Here is a 15,098-nt window from a genome sequence, read left to right as displayed (position 1 = left end):
AGTAGATTCCCTTGTAAGCCTATGAGCTCCTGGGCTTCTGGATCTTGGCTAATTATCCTGGAGAGTAGAATTTCAGCTCAACCAGGAAGCAGTTGGTCGCTTCCATAATTTTCATGGCACTATTGTACTTGCCAAGCCAGTTGTTACTGTGTCTCATTGGGGTTCACATCTGGGTGTTACTTCCCCCCAGAAACCTGCATAGCACCTTCCAGTATTATGAAAGGTAGTCAACAAGAAGGAAGCATCCTGGTCAGTACCTACCCAAGAAAGAGAATATCAGATCCCAATCCCCCGGAGCTGGAGTTACAAGCAGTTTTACGTGGGTGCTGAGAACCCAGCTCAGGTCCTCTCTGGTCTTAACCGCTGAGTCGTCTTTCCAGCACTACATAGCTATAATTCTCAAAGGAAACAAGTCACGCTTGGTACAAGAAAGTAATTGTACTAGCAGTGCTAGTGACTGCTGAACAAACCTCTGAAGAAATCTGAAGAACTTCTCTTTAACCAGTTGCCAGACAGCTCAGAGTTTGAGTTACTGGTTTTCCTGGGTGTTTGCTAGTTGTGTCGCTTTCAATAAGCTGGTTAACTTCTCAGATCTTGTTAGCTGACACATATCAAAAGATGGTAATGTACATCATCAGATTAAATGCAGGGCATAATTTCTGGGTGGTACAAAGTAGACACTTGGTAAATAGTGATGTCATTTTTATTTATTTATTTATTTATTTATTTATTTGGGTTTTTTTTTATTTGTTTTTTTTTCAAGACAGGGTTTCTCTGTATAGCCCTGGATATTCTGGAACTCACTCTGTAGACCAGGCTGGCCTGGAACTCAGAAATCTGCCTGCCTCTGCCTCCCAGAGTGCTGGGATTACAGAAATGCGCCGCCACCACCAGCGGCTGATGTCATTTCTTTTTATCTATCACTTCTTCCCTGCCATTGGCCTCCTGGTAAAATTAATTGAGTACTCTGCATAAATGCAATCCTGTTACCCCTCTGTGAACTTTTGAAAGATAAGCATTACTTCCTGTGTCTGCAACCTTCCCTTTAACACAAAGTAACCAAGCCTGTGAAACCACTTTGACTAAAAGTTGTCAGTTTTGCAAAACTATTTTTGGAGCTGAGTATGGTAGCACATATCTGTAATCCTAGTACTCAGGAGGCAGAGGCAGGAGGAGTGCAAACTGGAGGCCAGCCTCTTCTGCATAATGAGTTCCAGAACAGCCAGGGCCACATAGGAAATCCCTGTTTCAAAACAACAACCAAAAGAAACTCAAAACCTAATTTGGGCAAACTAGGCATGATGGTGCATGCCTGTAATCCCAGAGGCACAGACAGAAGGACTGCAGGGCTGAGGTAACCCTGAGCTACAGAGAGCATTCTAGGACACTCTGGGTGACACAGCAAGACTTGTCTAAACAAACCTAAAACTGAAAAAGACAAAATTTCCCAAAGGACATGAAGATATTTTCATTCAGAAACAAGTGTTTATGTCTAGAGTGGAGGTACTCTATTGTAAGGTCAACTGTTTGGGAACCTGAGGCAGGAAATGTAGTTGAAACAATGTCTCAAAATAAATTTTCTCCAAAGGGAATGTAGCTCAGTGATAAAGCTCATGTTTGACATGTGGAAGGCCCTGAGATCTTTTCGTGTGTGTGTGTGTGTGTGTGTGTGTGTGTGTGTGTGTGTCCATCTTTACCTCTAGTCTCATTTTTCCTACAATTTCTTAGAAACTAAAGGGGGAAAATAAGAATTATTAAGGTAGACAGTTTGGATATACCCGTTGGAAATATTCACTTGAAAAGTTAGATTTAAGGCATTTAAAGGACCATAGCAAGAGCAGTGAAGGGGTCTGGAGACCTGCAGATGTTCCTGCTACCCCTGAACCAACAGGAAACATCTGTTTCAGCCTGGGGCCAAAAGTTGTGTCACAGTCCTTTTACACTGAGCTTATAGTACTATCAATTACAATGTATTTTTGGAAAGAGCCTGCTTTGGGAGTTCTGACATTAGTCATAGCAAGTCTGTCTGCTTTTAAATTTACTTTTTTTTTTTTTTAAACGCAGTACGTGTTGACAGCAGAGAAACCAGGGAAAAGTGAATTTCCAATCAGAGAACTAGAAGTTGGGGAACTCATTAATGTGCCTGGTTTTCCCACTCAGGAGTCTGTAAATAGAAACTGCACAGTTCCTCCCGAGACACATGGGTCTGCTTTTGCTAAACCTCATGGTAATTGGTCAACCGAAAATACTGCTGTTTTGTTAACTGTTTTGGTCATTTTCCACCACAGATGTATGCTCCGTCTTACCCTCAGCTGCTCAGGGCCACCTCAGTTCAAATGGTGGATGTTACTAGAATTGAATGATTGCCCCGTCCCTCAAATGTGGCATTGCACACTCATCCCGGCCTAGGAACCCTTGATTACCTTTCCTATCCCAGAAACACCTATTCAAGATCATTCTCAAGATGGTGTCCCTTTCCTTGTTCCTATTCACTGCCCTGTTCTTACCCCAATTAGTTTCCTTCTTCTTGATTCTGACTGACAGAAGTAAAGGTGGAGACTGGGTGTAGGGGCACGCTCCCAGCACTCAGGATGGAGAAGCAGGCGGAGTTCAAGGGCAACCTGGTCTACAAAGCTCTAAGCCAGCCCTACACAGTAACACTGTCTCAAAAAGCAAAACAACGAAGTAGCCATTTAGTCATCTGCAATGTCTCTTTAAGTCAGAGCGGTACCAATAGCACCAGCAGAGAAGTTCAAAGCAAATTAATCTCTTCATGAGCTGCACATAAGATTAAAAACCAGAGATCCCTGGTCTCTCCTTCTGGGACTCCACACTCAAAGAGTGAATTTCCTGAGAGAATGCTTGTGATATCCTTTCTGGATAGCACTTTCAATTTCTTTAAAAATAAAAGAGACTCAAAATCAGGTGTACTGGCTGGTTTTGTGTGTCAATTTGACCAAGCTAGAGTTATCACAAAGAAAGGAGCCTCCCTTGAGGAAATGCCTCCATGAGAGCCAGCTGTGGGGCATTTTCTCAATTAGTGATTTAGTGGGGAGGGCCCCTTGTGGGTGGTGCCATCCCTGGGCTGGTGGTCCTGGGTTCTATAAGAGAGCAGGCTGAGCAAGGCAGGGGAAGCAAGCCAGTAAGGAACATCCCTCCATGGCCTCTGCAACAGCTCCTGCTTCCTGACCTGCTTGAGTTCCAGTCCTGACTTCCTTTGGTGATGAACAGCAATGTGGAAGTGTGAGCTCAATAAACCCTTTCCTCCCCAACTTGCTTCTTGGTCATGATGTTTTGTGCAGGAATAGAAACCCTGACTAAGACACCAGGTGTGCTGTTTCAAAAATGTAATGCCAGTACCTAGGAGGTAGAGGAAGGACCAGGAGTTCAAGGCCAGCATCAGCTAGATAGTGAGTTTGAGGCCAGCCTGGCCATCATAAGATCCTGAAAAGGAAAAGAAAAGGAAGGTAGAGAGGGAGGAAGAGAAGAGAGGCTCAAACCTTTCCCTTATCGGTTGTGAAGGTTAGAGTAAAGGGGAAAGTTAATCAAATTGTGCTTTGAGCCCTTATTAAATGACCTTACAGATATTGTATGTGTGTGAATTAAAAAGAAAAGTTACTATTGGAAATAAATGCGGAGTGGCTGTAAGTTGAGCCTGGTGGGTGGCATCTGCCAAATCCATAGCCAGGTCTAAAAACTTGCCAAGCAAAACCAATAAAATGACGTTTAGAGCTATCTTTCACCAACAATATTACTCTGGGCAAAGATGTTTCCTCCTCATTAAGATAATTCAAAAAGTATTCAGGGTTAGAGAAGAATCTCCACAGAAAGGTCCTTTAACATGGTACTTGTGGTCTCTAGACTGTGAGGTAAGGCCAGGCACCATCTTCCAGCCCACAGTGTGCATCATTTGCAGAGGACTTGACAAGACATGAGTTACCACAGTTACAAGCCTCAGGGCATAGCTATGACCTAAGCCTAATTGCTTCACAAGCACAGCTAGGAACAGAACATCATAAGGCGTGGGTTTTGGTCTCTACACCCAGTCCGCTTGCGTCTTTCTCCACTATTTTCAACAAAAAATAATTTTGTTAGTCTGATACATGTACTTTTCTGGGCTTATAAAACCTGATATGGAGGCTAGGTGTCGTGACACATCCTTTTTATTTATTTATTTATTTATTTATTTATTTATTTATTTAGGTTTTGGTTTTTTGGATTTGGTTTGTTTGAGACAGGGTTTCTCTGTGTAGCTCTGGCTGTCCTGGAACTAACTCTGTAGACCAGGCTGGCCTTGAACTCAGAAATCCACCTGCCTCTGCCTCCCAGAGTGCTGGGATTACAGGCGTGCGCCACCACCGCCCGGCGTGACACATCCTTCAATTCTCAGCACTCAGGAGGTAGAAGCAGGCAGATCTCTGAGTTCGAGGCTAGCCTGGTCTACAGAGCGAGTGTACAATAGCCAGAGAAATTACACAATTACACAGAAAAACCCTGTCTCAAAAAGAAATGTGGAAAAGAGAAATTATCTCTCTGTTTCTAATTGTGCCTTGGAAAAGATGCTCCTTGGTTGATAAAAAATTTTGACTTTTAATATTGGTCACAGTTGAAGATTCTTGCTAGAGGGTGCACCTCCTTGCAGGGCTCATATTACCCTGAATTTTAAGCTAGAGAGGTTTCCCTCTGTAAAAATCTTTTGAGAAGATTTATTTATTTTGTTTTATGTGTGTTTTGCCTGCACGTATATCCTCCTTGCACCACATACAATGACTGGTACCCAAGGAGGTCAAATAAAGAGGGTTTTGGACCCCGAGAAACAGATAATGGTGAGCCACCTTGGGGGCTGCTGAGAATTGAACCAAGGTCTTCTGTAAGAACAGTCAATGCTCTTACCCGCTGAGCCAGCTCTCCAGCTCCCGGATTGTATATCTTAAAAGCATTAGCTATAAGCTTTTCCTCTTCGATTAGAATTAATTTGAGAGGCTGAAGAGATGGCTCAGCAGTTAAGAACAATTGCTTTTTCTTCCAGAGGTCCTGAGTTCAATTCCCAGCAACCACATGGTGACTCACAGCCATTTGTATGTGGGATCTGGTGCCCTCTTCTGGCCTGCAGGCGTCCATGCTGGCAGAATGCTGTATACATAATAAGCAAATCTAAAAGGGGGAGGGGGGACTGGAGAGATGGTTCAATGGTTAAGAGCACTGACTGCTCTTCCGAAGGTACTGAGTTCAAATTTCAGAGACTACATGGTGGCTCACAACCATCTGTAAAGAGATCTGACACCCCCTCTTCTGATGTGTCTGAACACACAGTCACAGTGTACTTAATGGCTCAACAGTTAAGAGCATTGATTGTTCTTCTGATGGTCCTGAGTTCAAATCTCAGCAACCACATGGTGGCTCACAACCATCCATAATAAAATCAAACACCCTCTTCTGGAGTGTCTGAAGACAGCTACAATGTACTTACATATAATAAATAAATCTTTAATAAATAAATAAATAAATAAAATAAGAGGACCAGTTCTTTTCTTCTAGGAATTTTTCCCTCTTGGTCTAGTATCGTTGGTGTACTTTGTCAGAAACATAAGAAAACATGCTTGTAAGCCAGGCAGTGGTGGCATACACCTTTAATCCCAGCACTTGGGAGTCAGAGGCAGGTGGATTTCTGAGTTCGAGGCCAGCCTGGTGGTCTACGGAGTGAGTTCCAGGACAGCCGGGGCTACACAGAGAAACCCTGTCTCGAAAACTGCCCCCCCCCAAAAAAAAGAAAGAAAAGAAAACATGCTTGTGTCTTCCCACAATATCAGAATTCATTGAACAACAGTAAATTCACAAGCTTTAGCAGTTTCAAGGACAGCATTTGTCACATGACCCACCTGTCTTGGGAGCCTGGCTGAGGTGAATGCAGGGTCTTTGATTCTAGTCTTAAATTACTAATACCAATCCTCACGTCAAACAGCACACAGTAACCACATCTATATATCTGTGTGCATCTGTATGGGTTAGAGAATGAATAAGAGAACGAATAAGAGTTAGAGAGGCTGTGTCAGAGTTCAAGGGTTTGCAAAGTAGGCTGAGAAAGTCTGCACTGATAAGAACACGAAGCAGAGGTTCAGGCTGTGGAATTCAGCTTTGAGGCAGAGTTAGGTAAGTGACGATGTCTTAGCCAGTGTTCTATTGTTGTGAAAAGACATCATGACCATGGCAACTCTTTTTTTTAAAGATGCATTTATTACATGTAAGTACACTGTAGCTGTCTTCAGACACACCAGAAGAGGGAGTCAGAGCTCTCGTTACAGATGGTTGTGAGCCACCCTGTGGTTGCTGGGATTTGGACTCAGGACCTTCCAAAGAGCAGTCAGTGCTCTTACCCGCTGAGCCATCTCTCCTGCCCCAACCAGGGCAACTCGTATTTAAAAACAAAACCAAACCAAAACAAAACAAACAAACATTTAGTTAGGGCTGGCTTACAGTTGAAAAGGTTAAGTGTAGTTCATTAGCATTGTGGCAGGAAGCATGGCGGCCCTCAGTGTCACAGCCAGTCCTTCTCTCTTCACACTTCGGGAAGAACTTCAGAACACGAAGCTAATTTTCTGTTGTGTGATAAAATGCCATGACCAGGGCAACTTAGAGACGAGTTCATTTAGGCCTATGGTGCTAGAGAGCTAGAGTCCACAGTGGTGGGGACTGGCAGGCGTGGTGGGGGAACTGGCAGGCATGGTGGGGAACTGGCAGGGGTGGTGGGTGCTGCGAGAGGCTCAGGGCTCAGTCTCGAGCTGCAGGCAGAAGGCAGAGCATGTGAACTAGAAATGACACACCTTTTGAAGTCTCAATGGCCACACCCCAGTGACGTACTTCCCTCAGCAAGACCTCCTACACCTACCTGAACTGTGCCACCGACTGGGAACCAAGTATTCAGATGTCTAAGACTATGGGGACATTTATCATTCAAACCACTACACCCCCAAAACAACATAAAAATTGACTCCATAAAGTTGTTATGTGCTGTGCTGTGGCTTGTGCATACCCATATGCACAACACACACACACACATAAATTATAAATGCATAATTTTTCAAAAAGAAATTAACTTGATTGTGGTATCTCATGTCCCACTCTGGTGGTTTGAATATGCTTGGCTCAGGAACTGGCACTATTTGGGGGTGTGGCCTCGTTGGAGTAGGTGTGTCACTGTGGGCGTGGGCTTTAAGACCCTGTCCTAGTTGCCTGGAAGCCATTCTTTTCTTAGTGGCCTTCAGGTGAAGATGTAGAACTCTCAGCTCCTCCTGTACCATGTCTGCATAGATGCTGCCATGTTCCGTCCTTGTTGATAATGGACTGAACCTCTGAACCTGTAAGTCAGCCCTTGTTAAATGTTGTCCTTATAAGAGTTGTCTTGGGGCTAGAGAAATGACTCAGTGGTTAAGGGTACTGACAGCTCTTCCAGAGGTTCTGAGTTCAATTCCCAGCAACCACATGGTGGCTCACAACTATCTGTAATGGGATTTGATGCCCTCTTCTGGTGTGTCTAAAGACAGCTGCAGTATACTCATATTAAATAAATAAATAAATAAATAAATAAATAAATAAGATATTTTAAAAAAGAGTTGTCTTGGTCATGGTGTCTGTTCACAGCAGTAAAACCCTAACTAAAACACTTTTGTTTTGTTTTGTTTCTCTAGCCTCGAACTCAGAAACCTGTCTGCTTCTGCCTCTTTAATCCCAAGTGCTGGGATCAAAGGCTTGCAGCACCACTGCCCAGTTAAACACACTTTTTTTTTTTTTTTTTTTTTTTTTGGTTTTTTGAGACAGGGTTTCTCTGTGTAGCCCTGGCTGTCCTGGAACTTACTCTGTAGACCAGGGTGGCCTCAAACTCAGAGACCACCTACCTCTGCCTCCCAAATGCTGGGATTACAGGCATGCGCCACCATGCCCGGCTCTAAACACACTCTTAATAAATAAAGCAATTTTTTTCTCTGTGTAGCCCTGGCTGTCCTGGAACTCACTCTGGAGCCTAGGCTGACTTGGAACTCAGAGATCTGCCAGCCTCTGCCATCTGAGATTAAAGGTGTGCGGGGAGAGGGGGGGGGGCGCCTAGCCAATTGTTCAATTTCATGTATCAATTAAAACCTTAAAAATGCTATTATAATATACACAGATTAAGGGAGCCTTCCTTTTGAAGGCTGAATACCCCAAGCCATACGCCTACAGGGCACCTGCTCCTTCCGCCTGGATTTTTTTCAGTACCAAGCTTGACCGTGGAGCCTTGAGCTTGACCAGCAGTGCTCCACCACTGAGCTGTAGCCCTAATCTGTTTCCACTCTCACTAAATCTCCCATTTTGAGCCTTGAACTTGGGAACTTCCTGCATTAGCTCCTTAGCAGCTAAGACCACAGACTTGAACTCCCAGGCTCAGCTAGGTCTGTATAACTGGTTTTTAAACAGTATCACTGTGCTGCCTAAACAGCATCACTGTGTTTGCCTCGGCTGGCCTGGAACTTGCTATGGAGACCATAGCTGGCAGTAGACTCACAGGCATCGCCTGCCTCTGCTTCCGGTGTGCCATCACACCTGCCTTCTGCCTAAGTTAAAGCAAACAGAAACAACAAAAACGGGCACAACTGATAAAAATAGTAACTTCTCTGGCAGCAGTCTCCAAGTCCTACAAACTCCACAGCTCAGCTGTCCCCACCTTCCAAGATGTTATTTTTTTAAAATGAATCTAGTTTTATTTTATATGCATTGGTGTGAGGGTGTCAGATCTCCTAGAACTGGAGTTCCAGACAGCTGTGAGCTGCCACGTGAGAGCTGGGTATTGAACGGAGGCGCCCTGAAGAGCAGCCAGTCCTACTAGTTGTTGAGCCATCATTCCAGCCCCCCTCCAATGTTATTTTTAAAAGGAGGCAGATGATAATGCAAGAAGTCTATTTTTCAGAAAATTTCCGAACGAAGCCCCGAGCCATGTACCGCCATTCACTCCCTGAGAAGTGTGCAGTTTAACCGCCCCAGGGACGGCAGGAATGCAGACTTGCACCTGAAGAGGAAAAGAAAAGGTAATCGTTTACTCTGCTTCACCTTAGCCCAGCTCCCACTATCTGAGGAGCCTCCTTCCTTCCTTTTCAAGGGAGCACCATGGAGTCAACCTGCGTACCTTCTGAAACCCACTGCAGGGATGGCTGAGAAGACAGAGAATCTAGTCTATGGTGCCCCCCAACTTGTGAGCTTTCCCTCACCAAAATGGTTCTTTATGGCTGGAGGTGTGGCTCTGTGGGAGAAAATGTGTCTGGCACGTGTGAGGTTTGAAGTTCAGTGCTCAGAACTGAAAATAAAAAATTCGAAGGGGGAAAACACTTCAGCCAGTTGTGTATGTTTCCATCAAAAGCGACATCAGCCCATTATCATCACACTAGTGTCCGGGGAAATGCTGGTGCATGTGCAGCACCTTCTGAGCTGAGGAGACCAGAAGAGGATGGCAGTTCTCCTGGAGCTGGGGTTGTAGATGGTTGTGAGACCCCTGACATGGGTGGTGGGAACTGAACTCGAGTCTTCTCCATGGCTGGCAAGCACTCTCAACTGCTGTGCCGTCCGTCCCTGTAGCCCTGCATTTACAGTCTTGATCTCCAAGGAAGGTTTGAGGTAAGACTGCTCCAGAGCATCCGCAATTGAGGTGAGATTCGATTCTAGCTTTAGCATCTATGAGGTCCAGCTTACTTGGTGTTAGTAAGTCAGGAAGTGGCTCCAGAGTCCCGAACCTCCTACACAGCTATGCTACATAATCAGGGTTCTTCAGAGAAACAGGAAGGAGTGTGTGTGTGTGCACGCGTGTGTGTTTGGTGTAGAGATCTCTGATATGCTGGTTGTGACAGCTTGCGGCTGATATCCCACAGCACTGAAGAAGGGAAGATGATGGTTACTATTTCCAGCCCCAGTGGCTATGCAGTGAAACAATGTTTCAAAAACACCAAAAAGAGGAAGAAAACTTAGCATAAGAATTGGGGTCCAGTGGGGGTGGGATAGGGTAAGGTGGGGGGAGGGGAGGGACGGGTGGCTTAGGGGTTAAGTGCCTTTGCTGCTCTTTCAGGAAACCCAGGTTTAGTTGCAGCATAAGCAATTTTAACTTCAGTTTCAGTGGATCTGGTGCCCTCTTCTGGCCATTATGGGCACTGCATGCATGTAGCACACATATACATGCAGGCAAAACACACATAAAATAAAAATAAATAAATTTTAGCTGGGCAGTAGCGTGCCATGCCTTTAATCCCAGTGCTCAGGAAGTAGAGAGAGGTGGATCTCTGAATTTGAGGCCAGCCTGATCTACAGAGCAAGTTTCAGGACAGCCAGGGCTACACAGAGAAACAGTGTGTGGTGGGGGGAAGATTGAAGAAATTGGACCTTTAGGGAGCTGGGAAGATGGCTTAGTTGTTGAACTGCTTGCCATGTTAGCATGAAGACCTGATTTCAGATGCCTTGCAGTGTATTCAATTAGTATGCCGCAGTGTATGTCTCTAAACCCAGCACAGGAGAGCAGAGACCTGTAGAGACTGGCACATCCCTGGAGCCTCAGTGGCCATCTAGTCAGGCCAAATCAATGAATTCCACGCTCCATGAGAGATGCTTTCTCAAAAACGAAGATGGAGAGAAATAGACAATAGAGGAAGACAGGCCCGTGTTGACCTCTGTCCATTTTACATGCACAGGTACACACAAACACATACACATGGACACATGCATGCACACATTCAGAAAACAGATCACAACATTATGGAGGCTGCCAAATCCTTGAGTCTGCATTTCTCCAATGCTGGAGCCTCAGGATGGCAGTGGAGTAGTCCCAGTGATGTCCCACAGCTTAAGACCTAAGTATCAATGACCAGCTCAAGGCAGGCAGGCAGGAGGAATTCCTTCGCATTCAGTGGAAGGCTCAGCCCCTGTGCTCCATTCGTGCCTTTACCTGATTGGCTGAGACTCGCTCACATTAAGAAGGGCAGTCTGCTGTACTTAACTACTAGATAAATGTTAGTCTCAGACAAAATACCCTCATGGAAACAGAGAATATTATTTTTGACCAAATATCTGGGTATTTCATTCAGACAAATAAAATGAATTATCATACTCCTGATTTTGTATGTGTATGTGTGTGTGTGTGCATGCATGCATGTTGGTGTGTATATGGTACAGGCCTGTGAGTCTGTGGGTGCGGGCACCACTGCCCCAAGTACTCAGTCTGAGGCCTAAAGAGAACATTAGTTGTCTTTCCTATGTGGCTCTCTAGGAGTCTCTCACAACGCCCAAAGCTCACCATAATACTCTTTTTTTTTTAAGTTTTATTTATTTGTTTGTTTGTTTTATGTATATGATAACACTGTAGCTGTAGTGATGGTTGTGAGCCATCATGTGGTTGCTGGGGATTTGAACTCAGGACCTCTGCTTGCTCTGGTTGGTCCCACTTGCTCCAGCCTAAAGATCTATTTATTATGTGTTAAGTACACTGTCGCTGTCTTCAGATGCACCAGAAGAGGGCGTCAGATCTCATTACAGATGGTAGTGAGCCACCATGTGGTTGCTGGGATTTGAACTCAGGACCTCCGGAAGAGCAGTCAGTGCTCTTAACTGCTGAGACATCTCTCCAGCCCCACCATAATATTCTTTAAAAAAAAAAAAAAAAAAAAAGATTTATCCCTTTATTATGTATACGAGTACACTTGATATGTTCAGACATCCCAGAAGAAGGCATTGGATCCTATTATAGATGGTTGTGAGCCACCACATGGTTGCTGGGAATTGAACTTAGGATCTCTGGAAGAGCAGCCAGTGCTCTTAACCACTGAGCGACCTCTCCAGCCCCCCACAATAATATTCTTAGAGGCAGGTGATGATCACGTGCATGGCCTGACCCTGGTTGTGGACAAGAGTGCTGTCGGATGGCTCAGTCCCCGGGACCCTGGGGACAGAGCCAAGGCTGTCCCTGGCATCCGGCTGTCTTATCCCAGTCCCTGTCCACATCCCATGATTTATTTCTACTACTCTTCACAACTTTGAATTCTTTTATATTAAAAATCTAAGGCAGTTTCAGGAAAACATTACCCGGATAATGTGTACATACATCTAAAATAAGCATTTCTTTCTATAGTATACCAAAACAAAAGCCACGGATTCTTTTTCAAAAAATGTGAAACCACTTCTCACTCCCACAGTACGATAATTTCCCCTTCCCCCGCGCTGGTTTCGCTTCTGTGGTTTGTTACCCACAGTCACCCAAAATTCAAGAACGTGAATGGAATATTCTAGTAGCTGACAATTCATATGAGTGTTGCCTGCTTTTCTGATGAGTGTGAAGAAGTCTTATGTTATCCCGCCCCATCTCACCTGACATAAGCCTCTGTCCAGAGTTTCCACAAGGTATATGCTACCTGCCTGTAGGGATGGAAACCACATCCACACAACTTTTACTATGGGATACAGCTACAAATTGTTCTATTTTATTAGTTACTTTTGCTAATGTCGCTGTGCCTACATTAGGAATTACACTTCACATATTATATATTTGGGAAAAGAGTATTTATTATGCTGTACTGGTTTAGTACTACCTGCAGTTTCAGGAATGCACTGGGGTTTTAGGACACATCCATTGTAAATCGGGCAGCTATTGTATTACTGAACTCAGGCTAAAGGTCAGGAAAACCCACAATAAACTATGTGTCATGCAAAGGCAAGGCAGCCTCAGCTTCAGTCTGCACGCCGACAGGAGCGGCAGGCTGAGGTTGCCTTCCCGCTCACTCACTCGGCATTTCACCTGGCCCTTGTGTTTGCTCAATGGTGCATTCGGCCAAGCGTGCACGTAACAGGAGCCTCCTGTGTGCAACCCTGAGCTGGATGTGGAGCACACAGCCGTGGCTGGGATGCAGGCTTCTCACTGGAAGAGCTTCAAAGGGAGCAGATGGCTGCTTCCGGCTTGGACTTCCACTCTGGTTTTAGCATTACTTCCTCTAGGAAGTCTTCCTGGCGCCCACACGCCATCTCAGGCTGACCTACATAACATCTATGCTCACAACTCGTCCTGGGCCACTGGTACACGTGGTCACTCGTTCTGTAACGGTATCTGTGAACACCCTTGGTTGCAGACATCCAAGAAGGTGGGAACTACATCCTTATCTTCGTCTGTCACGTGGTGATGGCTTAATACATTTCTGTATTAAAAATGCATCTACTTTATCAGACATATTTCTGCCTAATGTTCACGAACACCATTGCAGTGTATGCTATAGGCAGACCAAGAAGGGGATGAACAACACCAGGGAAACAAAAGAAAAGGGGGGAGGGGGTATCCCAGCTGAGAGCTGGAGAATAAACACAACCTCTGGGAGAAGAGGCGTGGCAGAGGAGTTGCCACAGAAAGAATATAATGAGTGACGTTTGCTTGAGTGGCAGGAAACAGCCCATTGTGATTAGGGCAGGGTTTGAGTGGGGAAGTAGGATTCGTGATAGAGCCATATGAGAAACATCTGGTTGGTGTGCTATGTGCAGAAGTGTGAGCCTCCAACCAAGCATAATGGTGTACGTCTGTGAGTCCCAGCACTAGAAAGGTAGGGGCAGAACTAATACTTGTAAGTCATCTTTGGCTGTGCATTGAAACTTGGGGCCAGCCTGGGATAAATGCTGTCTTAAAAGGCTAAAGAGGAGCAGTGAGGGGAGGGGGAAGAGCAGTGTAAAGTCTCTTAAAAGTTCTTGACTCGGTCTGGAGAGATGGCTCAGCAGTTAAGAGCACTAACTGCTCTTCCAGAGGTCCTGAGTTCAAATCCCAGCACCCACATGGTGGCTCACGGCCATCTGTAATGAGATCTGACACCCTCTTCTAGTGTGTCTGAAGACACCTACAGTGTGCTTACATAAAATAAGTCTTTAAAAAAAGTTCTTGACTCACCGTGTTCAACCAGCCATAAGATGATCCATCTGAGGGATATGGCGACATGGAATCAAGGTCTCGCTATGTAGCCCGAGATGTGTATAACTGGTGCCTCATGGAAGCCAGAAGAGGGCGTCAGATGCCCTGGAACTGGGCTACACACCACTGGGAGCCACCATGTGGGTGCTGGGAATCAAACTTGCGCCCTCCAGAAGAGCAGTGTGTGATTCTAACCTCTGGGCCCTCTCTTCAGTCCTACGGGCAAGCAGTTTTCCTGATGTGTGAAGGGCTGCGTGAGTATTCATCCTGTCAACGGAAGCACTCACGGTTTTCATGGTTTATTAAGTAGAATTTTTAAAAAAGCTCTAAACTTGTATCTTTGTTTGGGTTTTGTTGCTCTGAAAAGACGTCATAACCATGACAACTCTTATACATAGAACACCTAACTGGGGCCGGCTTATAGACCCAAAGGTCCAGTCCATCATCAGCATGGCGGGAAGCACGGCGGTGCGCAGGCAGACATGGCGCTGGGGATGCCGAGAGTTCTAGATCTTGATCCACAGGCAGCAGAAGGAGGCTGCCTTCAGCAGACAGCCAGGAGGACGGTCTGTTCCACACTAGGCAGAGCTTGAGCACAAGGAGACCTCAAAGCCCCGCAGTGACAACCTACTCCCCCTAACAGTACCACTTCCCGTGGGTCAAACATGCAAATGCATGAGTCTCTGAGGACCAAACCTACTCATATGACCACAACTTGTCTTTGTGTTTTTGTTTTTGTTTTGCTTTTTTGTTTTTTGTTTGTTTGAGACAAGGTTTCTCTGTTTACCCCTGGATGTCCTGGAACTTGCTCTGTAGACCAGGCTGCCCTTCAACTCAAGAGATTTGCCTGCCTCCTGCCTCCCCATTGCTTGGATCAAAGGCATGCGCCACCAGCACCAGCGGGCTCAATTCCTAATTTCTACCCATGTCAGGGTGCACAGACAGAATTCTCACAGAGCCAGACCAGCTGCCCAGTCCAGAGCTCCCCCGCCCAGGTTCTCAGGGAGCAGCAAGGCTGATGCACCTTCTTCACTGCAGTCAGATGGGGGGCTTTTTAAAGGTCCTGTGCACTTTTTTTAAACTACCTTCTAATGTTTGAATATTAGAAAGGGTATAATCTGTTACAGATCTGCTGGAGGCTTGGGCTGACCTG

Source organism: Apodemus sylvaticus, chromosome 12 (assembly GCF_947179515.1).
Source record: "Apodemus sylvaticus chromosome 12, mApoSyl1.1, whole genome shotgun sequence".
Classification (NCBI taxonomy): Eukaryota; Metazoa; Chordata; class Mammalia; order Rodentia; family Muridae; genus Apodemus; species Apodemus sylvaticus.
Note: the sequence above shows the minus strand (reverse complement) of the source record.